Genomic DNA, 20,762 nt, shown 5'->3' on the forward strand with positions numbered 1-20,762 from the left:
GGGACTTAAGGTATTAAAACCATAAAAAAAAAGTATTTGGCTTGAAGAATGCCCTGTAAACGATATGTAAGGAACACAATTATGCAATAAGTAAAAGTTTACTTCGGAACTACTTTAAAGGGAACCTGAGACAGGCTTAATACCTGCATTTCTACTTACGGGGGATTCCTCCAGCCGTGGGCACCCTCGCCTTCCTCTCCAGCCACTCCGTTCAGTAGATATCCCTCCCGGTATTCTGGTCATCCGCGTTCTTCTGCACATGTGAAGCCTGGCCATGCGTGCACTACCCGCCGCACTCCCACAGCTGGGAGTGTTCTGTACGTGCACAGTAGTACTGGGCGTGGGAGCGGGCTGGGGGCTCGTGGCCGCGCAGAACCCCAGGACTGGTCAGAATAGCGGGAGGGATATCTACTGAACGGAGTGACCGGAGAGGACAGCAAGGGAGCCCATGGACCTCATGGGGCTGGAGGAAGCACCAGGTAAGTATACATACAGGTATTAAGTACGTCTCAGGTACACTTTAGAAAAAAAAACACAATTTTAGGACTTTTGTCCACCAAAATTTCAGTAACTACTCTTAGATACATAAAATAACTTTTTTTTTAAAGTCATTAATATTTATAAAATAAATTTTTCATGTCATTAATATTTATTCTCACACCCCCTCCCTCCAAATTTCTAACAGACCCAGAACCCAAGACAAATTATTAAAATACAGATAGGGAGAACATCCAGTGCCTTTCTGGCTTCATGAAGCAGATCCAACCCACACACTGGCAAGTCAAGAGCTGTATCGCAATACAAGTGGATTACCTTGAAGGACAACTAAAGTGGGAAGAATATGGAGGCTGTCATATTTATTTCCTTTCAAACAATGCATGTTGCCTGGCAGCCCTGCTGATATATTTGGCAGCAGTAGTGTCTGCATCACACACCTGAAACGAGTATGGAGCCAATCCAGTCAGATCTGACAATAGTCAGAAACTCCTGATCTGCTGCACGCTTGTTCAGGGTCTATGGCTAAAAGTATTGTCAGCAGGACAACCAGGCAACTGGTATCGCTTAAAAGGAAACAAATATTGCTGCCTCCATATTTCTCTCGCTTCAGTTTTCCTAGGGAACCTGAGATGAGCATAAAGGGTATATTTATACTTACCTGGGTCTTCCTCCAGCCCCATGAGGTGCGTGGGCTCCCTTGCCATCCTCTCTGTTGTCCTCTAATTAGCCCCAGTAATCTGGCCAGTCGTGGGTGTCTGAGCATGCGTGGCCACGCCCCCACCCCACTCCCATGCCCGGGAACGTTGTATGCTTGGCTGTGCATGTGCAAAAGAGCGCGGCCGTCCAGATTACCGGGGCTGATTAGAAGATAACATAGAGACTGGTCGAGGACGACAAGGGAGCCCACTCACCTCATGGAGCTGGAGGTAAGTATAAATATACCCTTTATGCTCATTGGAGGAGGTATTCCCTCCTTCAATGCCTTTATATATGAAAATGGGAAATGGTTGAACTTCAGTGAGTTAAAGCAGAAGCAGCACAAGACCTGAGATGGTGGACATATTTTCAGTTTAGATATTTCCTACAGAGACAGCCAGTCAACCCTGCTCAAATGCAGCAACAGACTGATTTTGAAAGTCTATGTAATGGACAGGAACCCATCAGGAAAACACTATTAAAATATCTATCTCCTACTATCCATCCAAATCAACAAGATCTACATCTATGCCCACAAAACTTGAGGCTGGTTTCACACCATAAACTAGCATCAGAGATGTGGGGCGTCACACCCGATGCACTGTCAAAAACAGACCTTCAGGTAATTCCCTGTCTGGCCACCGGCCAAGCAGGAAGTGATACACACATGGCATGCGCTTGCCGTCACTTCCTGCTTCAGGTATGTGGAAGTGCATGAAAGCGTATTGTTAAAATACACTTCCAGGCCATGTCAGTGATTTTTTTTTTAAATCTACGCGTCGCCATAGTCTAACATGACTTCTGGGCTGACACAGATTGTTGCAGAATCCGTGCGGTAACTTCGTTCTAGCCCTGCGTCAGGGGTGCAGCGAAAACGTCACTCCATAGACTTTCATTGCCCAGCAGTAGGGTGCGGTTAAAATACTGCACCGGTTTGAAAGGGCTGGGGCCCTTTGCCTGTCAGACAAACTGTGGGGATCACGTCCTTTAAAGTCAATGGACCCGAAAGGGCTCAGGGCAAGACGAGTGGAGCGCCTGTTAATGGCAACGAGCAGGCGTAAGTTACCAACGCTGGCTATGCTGCACTCAGGTCTGTGGAGTCGGTACAAAAATCATTCAACTCCGACTCCTCAGCTTATGAAACCAACTCCAGCTACCCAAAATGGCTCCAACTACTCGACTCCTTAGCCTATTACTTACCAGGGCTTTGGATTTGGTACAAAAATCATCTGACTCAGACTCCTCAGTTTATGAAACCATCGACTCCACGTACCCAAAACTGCTCCAACTCCACAGTCCTGGCTGCACAACTGCAGCACAGTGTGTGCTGAGCGCGTGCTCCTCTGACTGAGCTCAATTACGCATGCTACGCTGCTACTATTAGTGTGCAGGGACTTGAAATCAAGGCGAAGAGATTAAATTGAGTGAGTAACAGGAGGTTACTTGTACTATTTACGTTAGTGAATCAACCCTTTAGTGCAAAAAATAGACCATATCCAAAAGATAGAAGACTTAAAGGGAAGGTTCATGCTAACTAAAAAATACAAATCCACTTACCTGGGGCTTCCTCCAGCCTGAGGCAGCCAGGACGTGCCCTCATCGCCACTCCGGAGGCTCCCGGTCTTCTTCGGGTGCTCTTCTGCGCTCCAAAATGCGCCTCACGGGGGAGCACTGACGTCATCGGACGTCCTCCGGGCTGTACTGCGCAGAACTACTGCGCCTGTGCAGTGCAGTCCGGAGGACGTCCGATGACGTCAGCGCGCACCAGTGAGACGCACGTATGAATGGACATTCATCTGCAGATCAGCCAATTATCTGCCGATCTGAAGATCCAACCTGGTGGATCTGATCTACAGATAATTGTCAGTTAAACAAAGTGTGTATGATGATCTGCAGATATCATAGACTATGAATGCGTTTTGCAGGAATGGATCTTTTGCAGAAACAGATCTTTTGCAGAAACAGATCTTTTGCAGAAACAGATCTGTTGCATGTGTACAGCGGTCTTTCTGTGCAGCATCTTGCAAAGATTTTTATCTGATGGGGAGTTCAGCTCCATAGAATAGACTGTGTAGAGTATGGCTCTCATACTACATAAAAGGGGGTAAAATTGGTCTGTGATCTTTCATTTTCCAAAGACTTTTATCTGACGTGTGTACGCACCTTTATTCAAGAAAAGGTGGCCTTTAGGAATATGTTAGGGCAGGGGTTCTCAAACTGGGTGTCGCTCTACCCTGGTGCACCTCGCACAGCTGCCAGTGGTGCCTCTGCGTTCATCCCCATACTTTGGGGGGTGCAGTTGAATAAGGGGCATAACAGCATTTCAGCAGTTATTTTTGCCGAGGGGTGCCTTGAAAAAAAATTCCAGAGCCATCAAGGGCGAAAAAGTTTGAGAACCACTGGTTTAAGGAATCGGATGATTTTATAAAAACGATAGAGGGTACCTAAAACTGATGTTCACATTTAGCTGAAAAAATAAGTCCATAGAGTTTATTATCATTAGACACTGGTTATATCAAAAGAGCCTTAGTATATAGAGATAGGCTGCACCAGACAGGAGATGTGGTTGCCATACTTTTGCATTTAAAGAGGAACTCCAGCCTAAACAAACATACTGTCATTAAGTTACATTAGTTATGTTAATTAAAATAGATAGGTAATATAATCTCTTACCCACCCTGTTTTAACCACCCTGGCGTTCTATTAAGATCGCCAGGGCGGCTGCGGGAGGGTTTTTTTTAAATTAAAAAAAAACTATTTCATGCAGCCAACTGAAAGTTGGCTGCATGAAAGCCCACTAGAGGGCGCTCCGGAGGCGTTCTTCCGATCGCCTCCGGCGCCCAGAATAAACAAGGAAGGCCGCAATGAGCGGCCTTCCTTGTTTTGCTTAGATCGTCGCCATAGCGACGAGCGGAGTGACGTCATGGACGTCAGCCGACGTCCTGACGTCAGCCGCCTCCGATCCAGCCCTTAGCGCTGGCCGGAACTTTTTGTTCCGGCTACGCTGGGCTCAGGCGGCTGGGGGGACCCTCTTTCGCCGCTGCTCGCGGCGAATCGCCGCAGAGCGGCGGCTATCGGGCAGCACACGCGGCTGGCAAAGTGCCGGCTGCGTGTGCTGCTCTTTATTTGAACAAAATCGGCCCAGCAGGGCCTGAGCGGCAGCCATCGGCGGTGATGGACGAGCTGAGCTCGTCCATACCGCTAAGATGGTTAAAAGAACAGGCAAAGGTTTGTAATGTCATGAGGGCAGCCATATTTTTGGTTGAAAGAAGGTGACAGGGTGCATGAGACACAGTTCAAACTGTCCTATGTCCCGATCACCCCTCCCAGTTGCTAGGCAACGTGAACAACAACATAGGAAATCCCATCATGCTTTGCACAGCATCAGGGGGAAAAAGCCCTGGCAGTTTTCTTTGATGGGGCAGAGCTTAGCTAAAAATGCAGCTAAAAATGAGACTTCTATAAGAAAAACAAAGTTCTGATGCTGTGAAACTGTTAAAGAAACACCAAGCCTTTTCAGTTCTGCTGAGTAGATTTTTAGTCTGGAGGTTCACTTTAAGCTTACAACAATTACAGCCTCCTCTGTAGTTATGTGTTATCTTGGTTTCGGTCAATCTGCATATTCTCAATAGATCAGCTTACTGATATATGGAGTATGTTGTTGTTTACAGAAAAAAAAGCCAACTATGATTTATGCTAATATCTTGATGCAATAACTTAACATGTTTTCAGAGTACTCTGTTATTGCTTCGTCATAATCTATGTCACACCTCTGTGTAGTATGCGCAATATATTAAGTCTATGATAAATGTTTTTGTATGTCAACAACAAAAGGAAAATAAAGAATATTTAAAAAAAAAAAATCTCATCTTATCAGATCTGGAAACTTAATAACTTTATCACCCAAAAGTCAGTTGATGAATCGTGTGGATATTTAATCATTGTATTTCCAAATACAACAATACATTTAAGGTGCTCACATATGCACAAATACAGACACCACAATGGAATCAGTTGACAGTTTGTGATCAAGTGCTGTACAGACGTGTCGCTAGCCTTTAGGTTCTGTTGCTATGGAGTGGGGAGGAGGGGACCAAACGCAAGTCACAACAGAGCGGGAGAAGTCCCGAGCCCTCGGCAGATGACACAGCACCTCTCAGTGACAAGTCATAAAGGACTTGAGCTGCTGTACAAAACACTAGATTCTCGGCAGAAATGTCCTTGACTGGCCGCCTAAGCCACAAAACCATCTGGCACGTGTACGAGGATTTAAGGTGGCCATACATCAGGTGACTTGGCAGCGGATCGACCATCCAATTCAATGATTGTAATCAAATGAAAATTGATGCCGCCAAGTGCATGCCTGATCGATGATGTGACCCATTTCGGCTCAATTGGTCAGACATGCTGCAAGATGTCAGGCTGTCATGGTCAGTTGGGGGCGCAGCGGTAACAGGTACAAACGCGGCAAAATCCCTGACGCTGTCCCTTCTAATGGTTAATGTGCACAGCATCCACCCGATGCCCAGTGCACAACACAATACCTGTCCACGGCCGCAGCTGGCTCCGGGTGCTGTCCTCCGGCCATACATGTGCCCCAACGTGGATGAGGGCGTACACGAGCGTGTGTGAGGTCACATGCGCCCACGTTACTCTGGAAACCACATGGGGCATGTATGGATGGCGAAGTCCAGAGCAACCGGCTGACAGGTAATGTATAGTGCACATTGACCATTAGCGGGGGGGGGGGGGGGCAGCGTCGGGTCGGCGAGGCAGCGGATGGGGCATCACAATGCCGATTCTGGGTCGATTTCAGCATGACATTGATCGGAAATTGGCCTGTGGTGTATGGGCAGGCCACAGATCCCTCTGCAATCAGATTTGAACAGAGATCTGTCTCTTTGTCGATCTACCCATACATCGTCTGATGTATGGGCACCTTTAGTCTCTGCTAAACCCAACTCCTGCAGATTGAAAAAAAAAAAAAAAAGTTATGTCAAGCTGAATTTTTAAGCACAATACTAATCAAGGTATCTCAATAATTTTGTGGACAACATTCGATAGATTTGGTCATTTTGCTGAAAAACATGTATATGTAGACCCTGTATAAGAACTCCAGTGCACAATGTGAACTTGTTCAGCACTGAACAGCACGGGATCAGTGGTGTAGTGGATACCACTCTGAGCTTGCAGTGCTGGGTCCTGGTTCCATTCCCAGCCATAGCACTATCTGCAAGGAGGTTGTATGTTCTCTCCATGTTTGCATGGGTTTTCTCCAAGCACTCCAGTTTCCTCCCACTTCCCTAAAAACATACATATAAATTAACTGGCTTCCCCCAAAATCAGCCCTAGACTATAATGGACACAGGTATATGGTAGGGATTAGAGTGTGAGTTCCTTTTGAGGAACAGTTAAGTGACAAGCACGGGCGGATTTACCATAAGGCACTGAAGGCACGTGCCTACAGGCGTCTGGTGATGGAAAGGCGGCTCACTCCCCTCCCTCAGCGCCTTCCTCCCTCCTTTCCTATGCAGAGTCCTGGTGAGAGTCAGGTTACTCAGCCTGCTCTTAGCATTACACTGACAAGATATCTCTTCAGCTGGTGGCATCTCTAGCCACTACCTAATACTTGGGAGCACCTTTAGTTAATACTGAGGATAGCTCTGGCTACCTAATACTAAGGGGGACCTGTAGCTACCTATGATGGTGCAGTTTGGCGTGTGTTTGTAGGTTCATTGAGGGCGAAGTGTAGGGTGCCAGGACATCTGTGCCTATAGCCTCCTGTGATGTAAATCCGGGCCTTGTGACAAGACTATATATACTCTGTACAGTGCTGCAAAAGATGTCAGCCCTATATAAATAGTAAATAATAGCACTGGAAGGAAAATGAATCAGTGCAACAGAGAATCTCAATTACATGGGACACACAGTATCACTTTACACCAAGAACTCTTAATTCAAATCAACAAACCCAATACCTACCAGCAGGGCAAGCTCATTGCAGATGCCACGTGTAGAACCTGTCAGTCTTGTTTGTCTGGCTGTCCTTATCATAAGCAGGAGAATAAATAAGAATATCTTCCATACACTTTATATAATAGTTTCCAGCGACTACATTTGTATTTGTGCTTCTGCTCCACTCTAAAATGCACACCAATTGCACTGTAACAAAAATAGAAGAAATACAATCAGCATGCTAGATTTAATATAGCATTACTCCACTGCCAAAATACTAAGCAATGCATATCTTATGTAATTATGCAAACTGCGCCCACTGATATCAAACAGTCAATCTTCCCAAACTGCGAGTCTTCGCTATCAAAAGTCCACAGTCACTAAATGCTTATTTTTGTATGACAGCGCTCCTCTTCTATATCTTTATGACCAGATGTATACCAACTCACAGCCAGGTGGATCTAGCGCGTAAGTTAAGCCACAACGATCTGCTGTATTCAAATGCCAATAACTTTTAATCCGGATTCCAGGGCATGAGGCAGTGCTGCGGCCGGGTGAGGTACTCGTAGAGGAAGTATGGTGGTGGTATGGGAACACTCCCGCTGCACCACCATACTTCCTCTACGAGTACCTCACTCGGCCGCAGCACTGCCTCATGCCCTGGAATCCGGATTAAAAGCTATTGGCATTTGAATACAGCAGATCGTTGTGGCTTCACTTACGCGCTAGATCCACCAGGCTGTGAGGTGGTATACATCTGGTCATAAAGATATAGAAGAGGAGCGCTGTCATACAAAAATAAGCATTTGATGCATATCTTACCTTGCTCCATCTTTACCAAGAACACCAAACCAGTAGAGTGGTAGAGCCACAGCAATCACCAAGCAGTACAGCAAGAAGTAGGGCAGAACTACACTTCCCAGCATCCCCCGCGCTGTCTTCCGGTAAGTTTTCTCATGTCACATGAAGAGTCACTACAGAATACCGCTCTGTGCTATATTGATGAGGATATATGCAGTGGCGCACACAGCCAACAGTGGGCCCCTGTGCAAAATACCAACAGTGGGCACCTGACACGCGGCTAGAAGTGGGTGTGGCCATAAAAGAGGGTGTGGCTACACTGCAACCTTCCCTGGAGCCCAGACAGCCAATCCTGCGTAACGTAAATGAAGACAGAGCATGACAAGACAGGCTCTGTCTTTCAGGCTTGAAAGCACACCTGAACTGAGAGGTATATCGAGGCTGACATTTATTTCCTTTCAAACAATGCACATTGCACGGCTATCCTGCTGATCCTCTGCCTCTATTACTTTTAGCCATAGAGCCTGAACAAGTATGCAGACCAGGTGCTCTGACTGAAGTGTGACTGGATCCGCTGCATGCTTGTTTCAGGTGTGTAATTCAGATACTACTGCAGCGAAAGAGCTCAGCAGGACTACCGGGCAACTGGTATAGTTTCAAAAAATAATTAGAACAGGTTTTCTCAATTTCGCAACCCTACAGAGCTGCTGAGAGGATACAATCATATATTTCCTAAGCTTTCATTTGCTAGCTAGCGTTTCGCATCTATGGTCAGTGGCATTGGGAAGAAGCTGTGGGCCCCAGTGCAAGTTTCACATTGGCGCCCCCTAAGCACTCTATTTTAAACAATTAATACAGTGCACCAAAACCAATCAAGGGCAACCACAGTGTCCGAAATGCAAAAAGTGCATGGGAAACAGTGTGTTAATGATTACTACTATTCAAAACATATATAGAAGAGAATATTATCAGTACAGGACCAATAAAGAGTTAATACCATGGTTGAGGGAGGGTTCCTAGGGGCCCGATGCGATCGCAAACTCTGCACCCCCAATTGCTACGCCACTGGCTGCAGGCTCTAATAAGCATGCTGAGCTAGCCGCCATTTTGTTTTTCCTCATGATCTGATTTGGTTTTGGCTGAATTGAACATGCAGAAAAACAAAATGGTAGTCTGCTCAGCATGATTATAGCCTGCAAATGGAAGTGGTGCACATGTGGGGGCAGTTGGAAAACGTAAAAAGAAACAAAAAAAAAAACAAAAACACAAGGAAGCATAGGTGCCCGTGCTTTTGCGAAACACCAGCGACTAGATCAAATCAATGCATTATGATGCTACAGAGCAAGAATATCCCAGGGGAAAAAAAAGCTGAATACATTTGCTTAAAGGGACTCTGAAGTCTCCTGAAAACAATCTTTTTATTTAAAAAAATGTGCTTAACATCTTTGCCCTAACTAAACCACCGCATTCCCGCCGCTGTAGCCGCCAACCTCCCCAGGTCGGTAGCTGGTATGGAGGGGCCCTGGAAGACAGGCTGGGCGCGGACCGAGACACATAAGCAGCCAGGGGGGGCTGGAGGAAGCCCCAGGTAAGTAGATCTTTAAAAAAAAAAAAAAAAAAAAACACCCTGGATATATCATTCATGGCCAAGTCAAAACAAAATTGTCCTAAGCTAGTATACAGTCATCTCATACAGGTCAGGAGTGGATTACAACTTCAAACATAATTAAATAATACATTAATGAATTTAAAAGCATCCAACAAGAAATAAAACAACATGCTGGCGCCTAGCTGCACCTACTTACACCGATTACTAACTATTGAATTATATTTTCACTTTCACCAGTAATAACCTAGTGTTTAGACAACTAGCGAATATTGTAACAACCATTACAGACCTGTGAATTCCTGCAAATTTGTCCCCAGTCCATGTATGTATATATATATATATATATATATATATATATATATATATATATATATATATATATATATATATATATATATATATATCCGAAAGGATGTAAAAGTTACATACCTGGGGCTTCCTCCAGCCCCTCCACACAGATCGCCCCCTCCCCGCCATCCAAAGCCTCCTGGAAGCTCCCTTAGATGCCCCGTCCTCTTCACCCAGTGGGCACAGGCACAGTCTGTCCGCAAGCTCCCCTGTTGTGCTCCTGCCGCTGGGAGAGTTATGCGCATGTGCAGTAGTACTGCAAAAGGAGCATGGGCAGTACGCCGACTGGCCTGAGATAACGAGGCTTCTATCGGAACATCCAGAAGGCGGAGGAGGACGGTGGCGAGTGAGCTATCTGAGTGGAGGGGGTTGGAGGAAACCCCAGGTATGTATAAAACCTTTCCATCCTTTCTTCTCAGGTACACTTTAAGTTAACCAACGGGGAAAAAAAAATGTAGGTGCTTGTCTAGTTTAGGGGCCCAGCAGGAAACCTCATAGGAAAATTCCGGTAACGTGATTGGGTGGACGGCGCCTTCTGGAAATGCTAGGTTTCAGATAGGTTGTAGTAGACTTTGGCCACACTATTCAGCCAATCACAATGCTTTGTGCTGTAGAGGGAGCAGTGATTGAGAAACTGTTCCCAATGAGGTTTCCTGCTGGGTCCCCTAAAGTATACTAGTACCAAAATGTGCCTTCCCCCTACACGAGAAAGTCACTTTTACTTTAGAAGGAGAGAAAGAGGATCATTCAATAATGTACCAATTTGAACCTGGATGTGTATCACTAAAATCTGCATTAAATCAATCTAGCACTGACTGATTGACTAACTGATTAAAGATGGTGCAGTGTGCAGTCCAGTAAGACTGCCTGGATGTTAGTACAGAGGCAGAGCTAGGAGCCAGAGCCACATGTAGTTGGAAAGCCTGAATGTAAGTGGGATGGGAAGACAAGACTATAAAATGTACGCGTTGTGCTTTGATAAGAATTTGGAACATTTACATGGGGGATGGAGTCTCTTACTCGTTTTTTTTGACAGTGGCTTCCATAGCCAGGAAAGGTGCTTTCACTGACTCGTTCTCTTCCAGAGTCCTGCAGCAGCTCTGCCTCTGTGCCATCTCCTCTCCTCCATCTGTATGTGCGCAGGAAAACTTTAGGGGGTGTGGCGGCCTTCAACATCACTCCTGGTCTGCTGCTAGTCTATGTGTCAAACGGATGGTGCAGGCACAGGCAGGCCAAAAGAATTGATCACCGGGTGCTTGCAGTGGGCGGCAAACTAAAATAATAAAGTGACTAACCACTGGTACACTTAATGGGCCCTTAAAAAAACATTACTTGAAGGGCCCTTGTGTAGTTACATGGCGGTATGTCCGCCCCTGCAAAGATTAAACATCTGATTCCCCCAGAGGATCTTCCAACCCTAGTCCACGCCTTCATCACATCACGGCTGGACTACTGCAATGCCCTTTATGCTGGCCTCCCCAAAAAAGACTTGCGTCGCCTGCAATTAGTGCAGAATGCTGCTGCCAGATTGCTAACAAACCAGCCTCGCCACTGTCACATTACACCGATCCTTCGCTCACTGCACTGGCTACCAGTAGAATGGAGAATACTCTTCAAGATTGGACTGCTGACATTCAAATCCCTGCACAATCTGGGCCCTGGATACATGAAGGACTTGCTGAAGCTGCACCACACCCCTCACAACCTCAGATCAGCAAGCTCTATAAACTTGGTCACTCCCAGAGTGCACTTTAAAAAATCTGGAGACAGAGCCTTCTGTCATGCTGCCCCTACTCTTTGGAACTCCCTACCACACCCAGTAAAGACAGCACCATCCCTGGAGCTATTCAAATCCAGACTGAAAAGCCACCTGTTTAGCCTGGCATTTCCAGATTTATAAAATTCTTCCCCTGTACCACGATGGTCGGAGCCATGCTTATGCGCTTTGAGTCCCACGGGAGAAAAGCGCTTTACAAATGTTATTTGTTGTTGTTGTTGTTGTTGTATGTATATGTTCCGGTGTTGTGTGGGAGTCCATCAGCTATTGGATAGAATGCGTTGCTCATGCTCCCAGTAAAAGAGCTCAGAGCAACATAAAGCCAGCCCTGCGAGCACGGCATGCTGGTCTTACATGAAGTTCAGCACCACTGTATCATTTCTCCCAACTTTTTAAGATGAGAAAGCGTGACACTTAAGCCACGCCCCTGACACACCACCTGATCACGCCCCCATCACACCCCTAGTCACGCATACCATAAAGATTTCATAAGAAAAATATGTTTTATAATTCGCACCACACTGTTCCTTTCTATCCTGGTTCATTTTCCTTCATATTCACATTTTAAAATTAATATATCAATTTAAAGGATGGGAATAAAGTTTAGAGTCAATCAAGCATATTTTTTAGTAGAGAAATATATATATTTACATAGAAAGAGGGACAAATGAGGAGGAAAGAGGGACAGGGCTCCCAAAGAAGGACTGTCTCTCCAAAAAGAGGGGCAGTTGGGAGCTATGCTGTATCCTTCCCTAGCGTTCTATTCGTTCTCATCCAAACTGCGCATGTGCAACTGAGCAGGTTGTGCTTGCTTATGCACAGCATGCTGGAAGGGGGATACAATGGATGCTGAATTTTACATAGTGGTAATGTAGCTATGCCCCCATCCGGTCCGATGGTGAAAGCTGTGGCGTGAGGATCTCATTGCACAACGCAAGTATTACCCGTGGCTGCTATGTAACTGGGATGTTTACACTGCAAAGATAAATAGGAGATATGGAGTGGGTGGACGAGATTTGGCAATGTCGGTGGGATCAGGCATGTTCTATTCAGTGAGCGTGTCGACACGCGTTTCCTTAATGTTTACAAGCAATGTCCTCTGTGGGTAGCGCTGCATCTCTCTATTGAGGGCACAGGAGCTTGCATAAACTTATCTGTATGGTTGTTCTCAGGGGAAGCTTACTACCATAAAGGGGTGAAGTAACAGGGGTTGCAGAGGTTGCAACCGCATCGGGGCCCTTATTGGTCCTGTGCTCATAATAATCACTCCTATAGATACTTTGAATAGCAGTAACCATTAACAAACTGTTCCTCATCCCCTTCTTGCACCTGCTTGGGGGGCCCCATTGTAAAACTTGCATCGGGGCGGACAGCTCCTTAGCTACGCCACTGCTACCATAGGTAGTAAAACATCAATTTTGCATATGCACTGTATTTACACTATAGGACATAGTCTTCCATTGTGCCTTACAGAATCATGTCACTAAGAGGCTAATTTTTTGTAACATCACAAATGTGTTTTAACTGACTCTAAACCCATTTCAATCTGATATATTTACTTTCAAATGTTAATACAAAGGAAAATGAACCAGGATAGAAAGAACCAGTGTGGTTTGAATTATAAAACAACATATTGTTACTACAGTATGAAATCTTTATGGGCATGCGTGATTAGGGGTGTGGCTTAAAGGAAACCAGAGATCATGTAGTACCATGAATCGATACTTACCCGGGGCTCACACGTGTTTGGTGTCAGGTTTCATACACAATAGTTTTGGGTTTTTTTTTCCTATGAAATAAATTTAGTCTGTAGTCTTCTAAAAGAGGGGGGAGGGGGGGGGGGATTGGCTGATGCCAGGTTAAAGGGAAAATCCAAGCTCATAAAAAAAATTCTACTTACCCGGGGCTTCCTCCAGCCTCTTACAGCCAACATGTCCCACACTGCAGCTCCGATCTCCGCCGCCGGCCCAGGGTGTGCGAGCGCCGCTGTCAATCAAGTGCATGTTATCTGGAGTGTACTGCATAGGCTCAGTAGTTCTGCGCCTGTGCAATAAACTCCGGAACAAAGTGGACTTTTACAGTGGCGCTCGCACACCCCGGGCCAACGGGTGAGAGCGGAGCTGCGCCATGGGATATGTCGGCTGCAAGAGGCTGGAGGAAGCCCCGGATAAGTAGATTTTTTTTTGTTGTTTTTTCGTGAGCTCGGACTCAATGTTAAAGATAGGCCTAGCTAATACAGTACAATACAATTAAGTGGAAGAAGTTCAAAACCACCAGGGCCCATTTTTTCACCCAAGTTATCTCCTAGGAGATAATTTTCATCAAATAGCGCCGGGAAATTTGGGTGCAGGGTGAAGCTAAAAAATGGCTCGGCCTACTCCTGAAAAAGTCCTGGCAGCCTCAATTACTATTCCCCCTCCAGGCCACCACTGACTCCGAAGAGAAAAAAAAAAGAATTTGGCTGCCTATTGCTGGCAGTCGAATTGCTCTTTAAAGTAAATTTTCAGCATTTTACAGTTCAAAAAGAACCCAAAAGTTGGTGATAAGGTAATATCAAATTTATTTTGAGCATTTTCTTGCTTGCTGGTGACCTAAAAAGTTGTAAAAATATCACCTAGGAGAAAACTTAGGTGAAATAGTGAATTGCATATGGGCCCAGGACTCTTCCTAGAGCTGTGCACAAAATGGGGGGAGATGCCCCAATGTAGTATGCAATAAGTAAACATAGGTAATTAAAGTCTTACCTCAGGTAGGAGGTTTAAAGATAATTTTATTGGACACATAAAAAAAGACTATGCATTTTGCGGGACCTTCCCACTTCCTCAGGTCTACGGTACAGTGTCTTATGCAGCTGCGTGGAGGGGGAGTGCCTGAAAACCGCATGGCGTCTTTTCCTATGTCCAGTATAAATATTTTTACCTGAGGTAAGACTGTTTCATTACCCACGTTTAACTATCGCATACTTCATTGGGGTGCCTCCTTACATTTTGTATAACGTTGTTTTCTGTATTTTCTTGGCGTTTTCGGTTTCCTTTTTACTCTCTCGGTTCCTGAGGTTCGTCACTTGAATTTCATCAACCAAGCACCCTGACCAAATAGCGCCGGGAAATTTGGGTGCAGGGTGAAGCTAAAAAATGGCTCGGCCTACTCCTGAAAAAGTCCTGGCGGCGTTAATTACTACTCCCCCTCCAGACCACCATTGACTCTGAAGAGAAAAAAAAAAAAGAATTTGGCTGCCTATTGCTGGCAGTCGAATTGCACTTTTTCTTGTAATTTGGGCTCCATCTTTTGCCAGCACCCAAATTACCCTCTGAGCCCTGCTATTACAGCCTATGGCAGCCCCCAAATGTATGGTGTCCTTTTTGCCTGCTTCCCTTCCTAGAGCTGGCCAGCCATCTAAACTGAGTGATCGGGTGGAAGGGTCTTAGTCAGGGAGATGACCAAGAACCTGACGGTCACTCTGTCAGAGCTCCAGAGGTCCTTTTTACTAAAAAAAACAGGCATGTCAACCCCAGGATGTACAGTATAAAACACACAGACTGTGTGTATACTGTTAAAACAGAATTCTGTGCTAGTCCCTGACCCAATAATTTACTTTTAAACTATCTGCACTGTTTTTATAAGGTAAATTGACACAGTAGCATATCTCTGAACAGTTAATAAAATCTGTAAGCACTGGGTAGCTGCTCTGGCTAATTTATTGTAATGCAAACATAGTAGGATATAACATTGTGTTTTCCTTGACGTGCAAAACCAGTAATACCGGTATGGTGCATTATTGATGAGAGCCTAATTTTAAAGTGAATGAGTACCGATTTAAAAATAAAGTCAGATACTCACCTAAGGAGAGAGAAGGCTCTGTCCTAATGAGCCTTCCCTCTCCTCTCCCGGTGCATGCTCCGTTCAAATCCCCCGCCGCGGGGCACTTCGGAAGTCTTCAGCAGCACGCCGCAGTGCGTCATAGACCCGCGCGAGTGCGTCATAGAGGGCACCCGAGCATGCGCAGTATGGAGCGTCCCGTCTTCGGGAGCCCGAGTGCTCCCGAAGACTTCCGAAGTGGCAGTATTTGACCGAACTGGTCGAATACTGCTACGGGGGATTCTGAGCAGGACCGGGCACTGGGAGAGGAGAGGGAAGGCTCATTAGGACCGAGACTTTCCTCTCCTTAGGTGAGTATCTAACTTTTTTTTTTTTAAATTGGTACCCATTGGCTTTAAGTAATTTTAAACACGTTATTACCAAAACGTAGCCATTTGTCTACCACCTGAGCACACTGCCGTTGTACTCATAACCCCTGGTTTTCTAACTAGCCTAGCCAGGAATCCACTAACCTACCAGGGAAGTTTATAAGGAAGCAGCACTAAACTACTAGGGAATATAATGAGGAGTGCCACAAAAGAGGGGCACAGGGGCCCTAGCGCAGGGCCTTCTTGTTATAAGACACAGCTGTAGCTGCAGTACTGGTCATAAAAGAGTTTATTGGTACCAGTATGCCTGAGGGCACCCAGCAAAATCTCTGCCAAGTCCAGCCATTTGGTAGACTCTGACCAGAGGATGTGCACCTAGGTACCACCCATGGCCTGTCAGTCACATTTTAATTCTGCAATACAGGAAAATCTCTTCTTCGCGCAGTGTTACTGCCACTGCATTGGACCGTGTGTGTGTGTGTGTGTGTGTGTGTGTGTGTGTGTGTGTGTGTGTGTGTGTGTGTGTGTGTGTGTGTGAGGCGGGGAGTGATGGTGTTAGTGTTAGGCATGGAGAGAAAGAAGTTTTGGGTTAGGCATTTTAGAGGATAAAGGTTTGTGGCTGGGGGAAATTTAGTGTGAGGCAGAAGTCGGAGTCGGCAGAACCTCAGCCCACTGCCAGAAGCCTAAGCTGCGGTGGACTTGAGGCAATCAGGCTGTGGGCGGGACCTCAGCACATGGATTAGATGTAGTTGGATATGTTACTGGGTCCCAGTCAGTTACCTGTGATCCCAGGAAGAGCATGGCTGCTGCCTTCTCTCAGCTCCTGTCTAACTACCTCATGTTAGGTATGATGGGAGGAGTGTGGACAAATTTCTGTCCAATAAAAATTCTCTTTTAGATGAAAAAAAAAGGAGAAACTTGCAGAAGCCAGCCAGGTTATTATTATTTAGTATTTATATAGCACCAACCTCTTCCACAGCACTGTACAGTGTTTATAGTCTTATCGCTGTAAGACTGATTCACACTACAAGAGCTTTTTAAACACTAAAGATTTTAAAAGCTTTTACTAATGCAATGCTATGGGGGATTTTTACAAAATCACATCGCCCCAGTGTGAACTCTCACATAGGATAACATTAGCAAGAGCTTTTAAAATCACAAAGTGCTTGGAAAAGCTCTTGTAGTGTGAGCAAGCCCTAACTGTCTCTCAGAGGTGCTCACATTCTAGTCATATTCCGTCATAGTCTAGGGCCAATTTTAAAGGAAAGCCAATTAACGTATCTATATGTTTTTGGGTTTCAACTGGGGACCCAGCAGTTCAAGGCAAGCCGCCGTGCTGCCCTTTCAATAGATTTATTGCAAAATTTGTGCTAATGAACTACCATATGCATTTGTAAAGTGTGAGGCTGAACTAGGGCTTTAAAATGTCAGGTTTCTCCACTCCATCTGCTCAGGTAAAACTCCTGCATGCGACTTCACATATGTTCCTAATACAAAATGGTTTCAGACAGGGATGTCCTCTTTCACCTGCACTCTTTTGCTTTATGTATAGAACCCTTAGCTTCCGCAATCAGGGAATCGGGTATCCAATTGGGGAATGTAGCTTACCTTCCCTGCAGGATCTTTATGCAAGAAGATGGAGAAAAAGAGTGACCAAGATTGCCACGGACCCCTCTCACCCTGCTCTCTCTATCTTCCAGGTTATGCCTTCAAGAGTTAGATACCGGTCAGTTGCAACTAAAACGTCTAGGCACAGGAACAGCGTCTTCCCTCAGGTGGTAGACATGCTTAATGCAGAACCACAATAGGACTGCTAGGACTTGAATGCATTACAACATAGAACTGAAAAATCAACACTTCTCACCCTGTTCACTGCCACTATAACTTACATACTGTCCTTGACTTATAATATATATCCTTGTATTGTTTTATGTGTCTGTTAAGCACCTGCCAAGTTATATAACTTGTAAGTGCAAACTTATTTGGCCAAATAAATGTATTCTGAATAAACAGTACAAGCTCTTGCTGTTTGCGGACGATATTCTCCTCACCTTTCTGACCTTCATACCACACTTCCCAATCTGCATGAGCCTCTCAAAGAATTTGGACACTTGTCCATCTACAAAGTAAAATCCAAAATGGAAGCCTTACCAATCAATGTCCCACCAGATAAACTTTGTCATCTCCAATCTTCATTCCCATCTACATGGTGCACTACCTTCCTGAAATACCTAGGCATCAAAATTACATCGAACTATGACTCCTTATATGCTGCCAATTTCCCTCCGCTTATCTCTGAAATGAGATGTCTCCTGAATACATGGACCCCATTAAAGGGAATCTGAAGTGAAAATAAACTTATGATATAATGATTTGTATGTGTAGTACAGATAAGAAATAGAAAATAAGCAGCACAGCTATTGTTTCCAGTACAGGAAGAGTTAAGGTGGCCCTACACTTATAGATTTGCAGCAGAGTCGACCATCAGATAGATTTCTGTCAGATGCCTGTCAAGTCGAATCGGACAGGAATCTATCTGATGTGTGCCACACACTAGGAACAGATTTCCAATAGATTTCAGAATGAAATGATGCCTATGAGAGGCGGAGAAGAGAACGGATAGCTGTCCTAAAAAAAATTCATGACAGGGAAGGGGGGTGGGAGGGACAGTCAGACTGTATATACTGAGTAAAAAAAACAAAAACAAAGGATCGCAGGAGAGATCAGACACCTACAAAAGAATGTCCTGTTAAGGACAATAAAAGGAGTTGTGTGACTGTGCAGCAAGCTAACAAAGCTGCACAGCCCTGTGTTGTGAAAAATGCCATGGTCACTAGGGGGATGTAAGCCTGTGGTCCTGAAGTGGTTAATCATAGATATATGACCAAATGGTCACAGTGCTTATCTATGGATATTACATTGTGCCAAATACTCTGGAGGGCATCCCCCTTGTTCCCTATATGCAATGCATATAAAGAAAATCATAATGTTCCTTTTATGTGGTACAGAACCCAGGGCTGTGAAGTCGGTACAAAAATCTTCCAACTCCGACTCCTCTGTTTATGAAACCACCGACTCCAGGTACCCAAAATGGTTCCGTCTCCGACTCCTAGACTCCGACTCCTTAGTCTAATATTTACTAGGGCTGTGGATTTTGTACAAAAATCATCCGACTCCCGACTCCTCAGTTTATAAAATGACCAACTCCGGGTACCCAAAATTGCTGCAACTCCGACTCCACAGCCCTGACAGAATCCCAGATATTAATAACTGGAACCTTAACTCATCAGCTTGTTGTTGAAATGCCAATATTGCTCCATATTTTTTTAGGACTGCGTACACATTATACCTTTTTGGAAAGCATTTGCCAAGCTATGAAGTGAGGTCTGGGAAACTCAGGTAGAATGTAAACTGCTTACGTTATTGGGATACAACCACGTATGGCTAGTAGGCTTACAGCTGTTATCGTTCAAGAAAATCTGTAAGAACACCCAATCCCTCACCCCGGGGGATACTTACCTCAGGAGGGGGAAGCCTCTGGATCCTAATGAGGCTTCCCCCATCGTCCTCCACCCTGGCGTTCCAGCGCTGCAAGCCCCCAAACCTCGGGGAGGTAAATATTTATGTACCAGGATAGAGGGCAGGCAAAGTAGCGGCTTTCCGATTGGGCTCAATAAGATCCAGAGGCTTCCCCCTCCCAAAGTAAGTACCCCCCAAGTGAAGTCTTTTTTTTCCCCTCAGTTTCTATTTAAAGAGAATCTGTAACTAAAAACAATCCCCTGGGGGGGGAGCCTCTAGATTTGGTCGAGGCTTCCCACATCCTCCTGTGTCCTATGACCCCCATAGGACACAGGAAGATGGGGGCAAGCCTCGACCAAATCAAAAGGCTTGTGAGTGTGAGTGCCCCTCCGAACAGCGAGGAAGTATATATTTACTTTTCCCGGCTTCAGCGCAGGCGTAGTAGTGGCTCTCTGCTCGGAAATAGCCGATCTCTGTCGGTCCGCTCTACTGCGCAGGCGCAAGTCTCCTTTACTTTACCTGAATCCTTGGAGATTCAAGTCCTTTCACTTTTATTGTGCTTTTTTTTTGCTCTTCTTCCTTAAAGGGAACCTTAACTGAGAGGGATATGGATGTTTCCTTTTAAACAATACCAGTTGCTTGGCAGTCCTGCTGACTCTTTTTACTGCAGTAGTAGCCGAAAAAAATCACACACCTGAAACAAGCATGCAGCTAAACCAGTCTGACTTCAGTCAGAGCACCTGATCTGCATGCTTGCTGAGGGGCTGTGGCTAGGATCAGCAGGAGAGTCAGGCAACTGGTATTATTTTAAAAGGAAAAATCCATATACTTCTCAGTTCAGGTTGCCTTTAATGAACTTTTGTGGTACTACTTTGACTCCTTTGTGACAGTTCCAACTTGTTTTTATCATGCTCATATTTTATTAACCATTTATTTTTCACCTACTACCTGTTAGTATATATTGTTATATTGGCATATAGGAAGCTTATTTTTTTATGTGGAATACCATATGCCATACTTTTATTTTTGTGTATGTAAAATTCAATGCAAATAGATGATATACCAGTGATGGCGAACCTTTTAGAAGCCAAGTGCCCAAACTGCAACCCAAAATTCACTAACATATAACAGAGTGCCAACATGCTAATATATACAAAATACTCCAGTTTTAGTTAAAAAAAACAAAAAACAAAAAAAACAATGCATAATTAAAGGTCACTAAAAATAAAATGCCGAAATTGACGCCCCCATTATGAAAAGCTGTAATCACTGGGACATGACAGACAGACACACTGGGGGGAATGAGAGAGAGAGAGAGAGAACAGCCACACCAGGGGGGGGGGGGGGGGGGGGGAAATAGAGAGAGAAAGAG

The 20,762-nt window shown here is 45.1% G+C and overlaps 1 protein-coding gene across 5 annotated transcripts in view; it reads right to left on the reverse strand.

Moving 5' to 3' along the window:
• The window catches only part of TMEM68 (transmembrane protein 68), a 77,025-nt gene that overhangs the window by 42,904 nt on the left and 13,359 nt on the right, over window positions 1–20,762 (reverse strand). For all 5 annotated transcript variants that reach the window (XM_068237397.1, XM_068237392.1, XM_068237396.1 and 2 more), the window contains one exon: window positions 7,177–7,356. The gene's annotated coding sequence lies outside the window, so the exon portion shown is untranslated. The remainder of the gene's footprint in view (window positions 1–7,176; window positions 7,357–20,762) is intronic.

This window comes from Hyperolius riggenbachi, chromosome 5 (genome assembly GCF_040937935.1).
Source record: "Hyperolius riggenbachi isolate aHypRig1 chromosome 5, aHypRig1.pri, whole genome shotgun sequence".
NCBI classification, from domain to species: Eukaryota; Metazoa; Chordata; class Amphibia; order Anura; family Hyperoliidae; genus Hyperolius; species Hyperolius riggenbachi.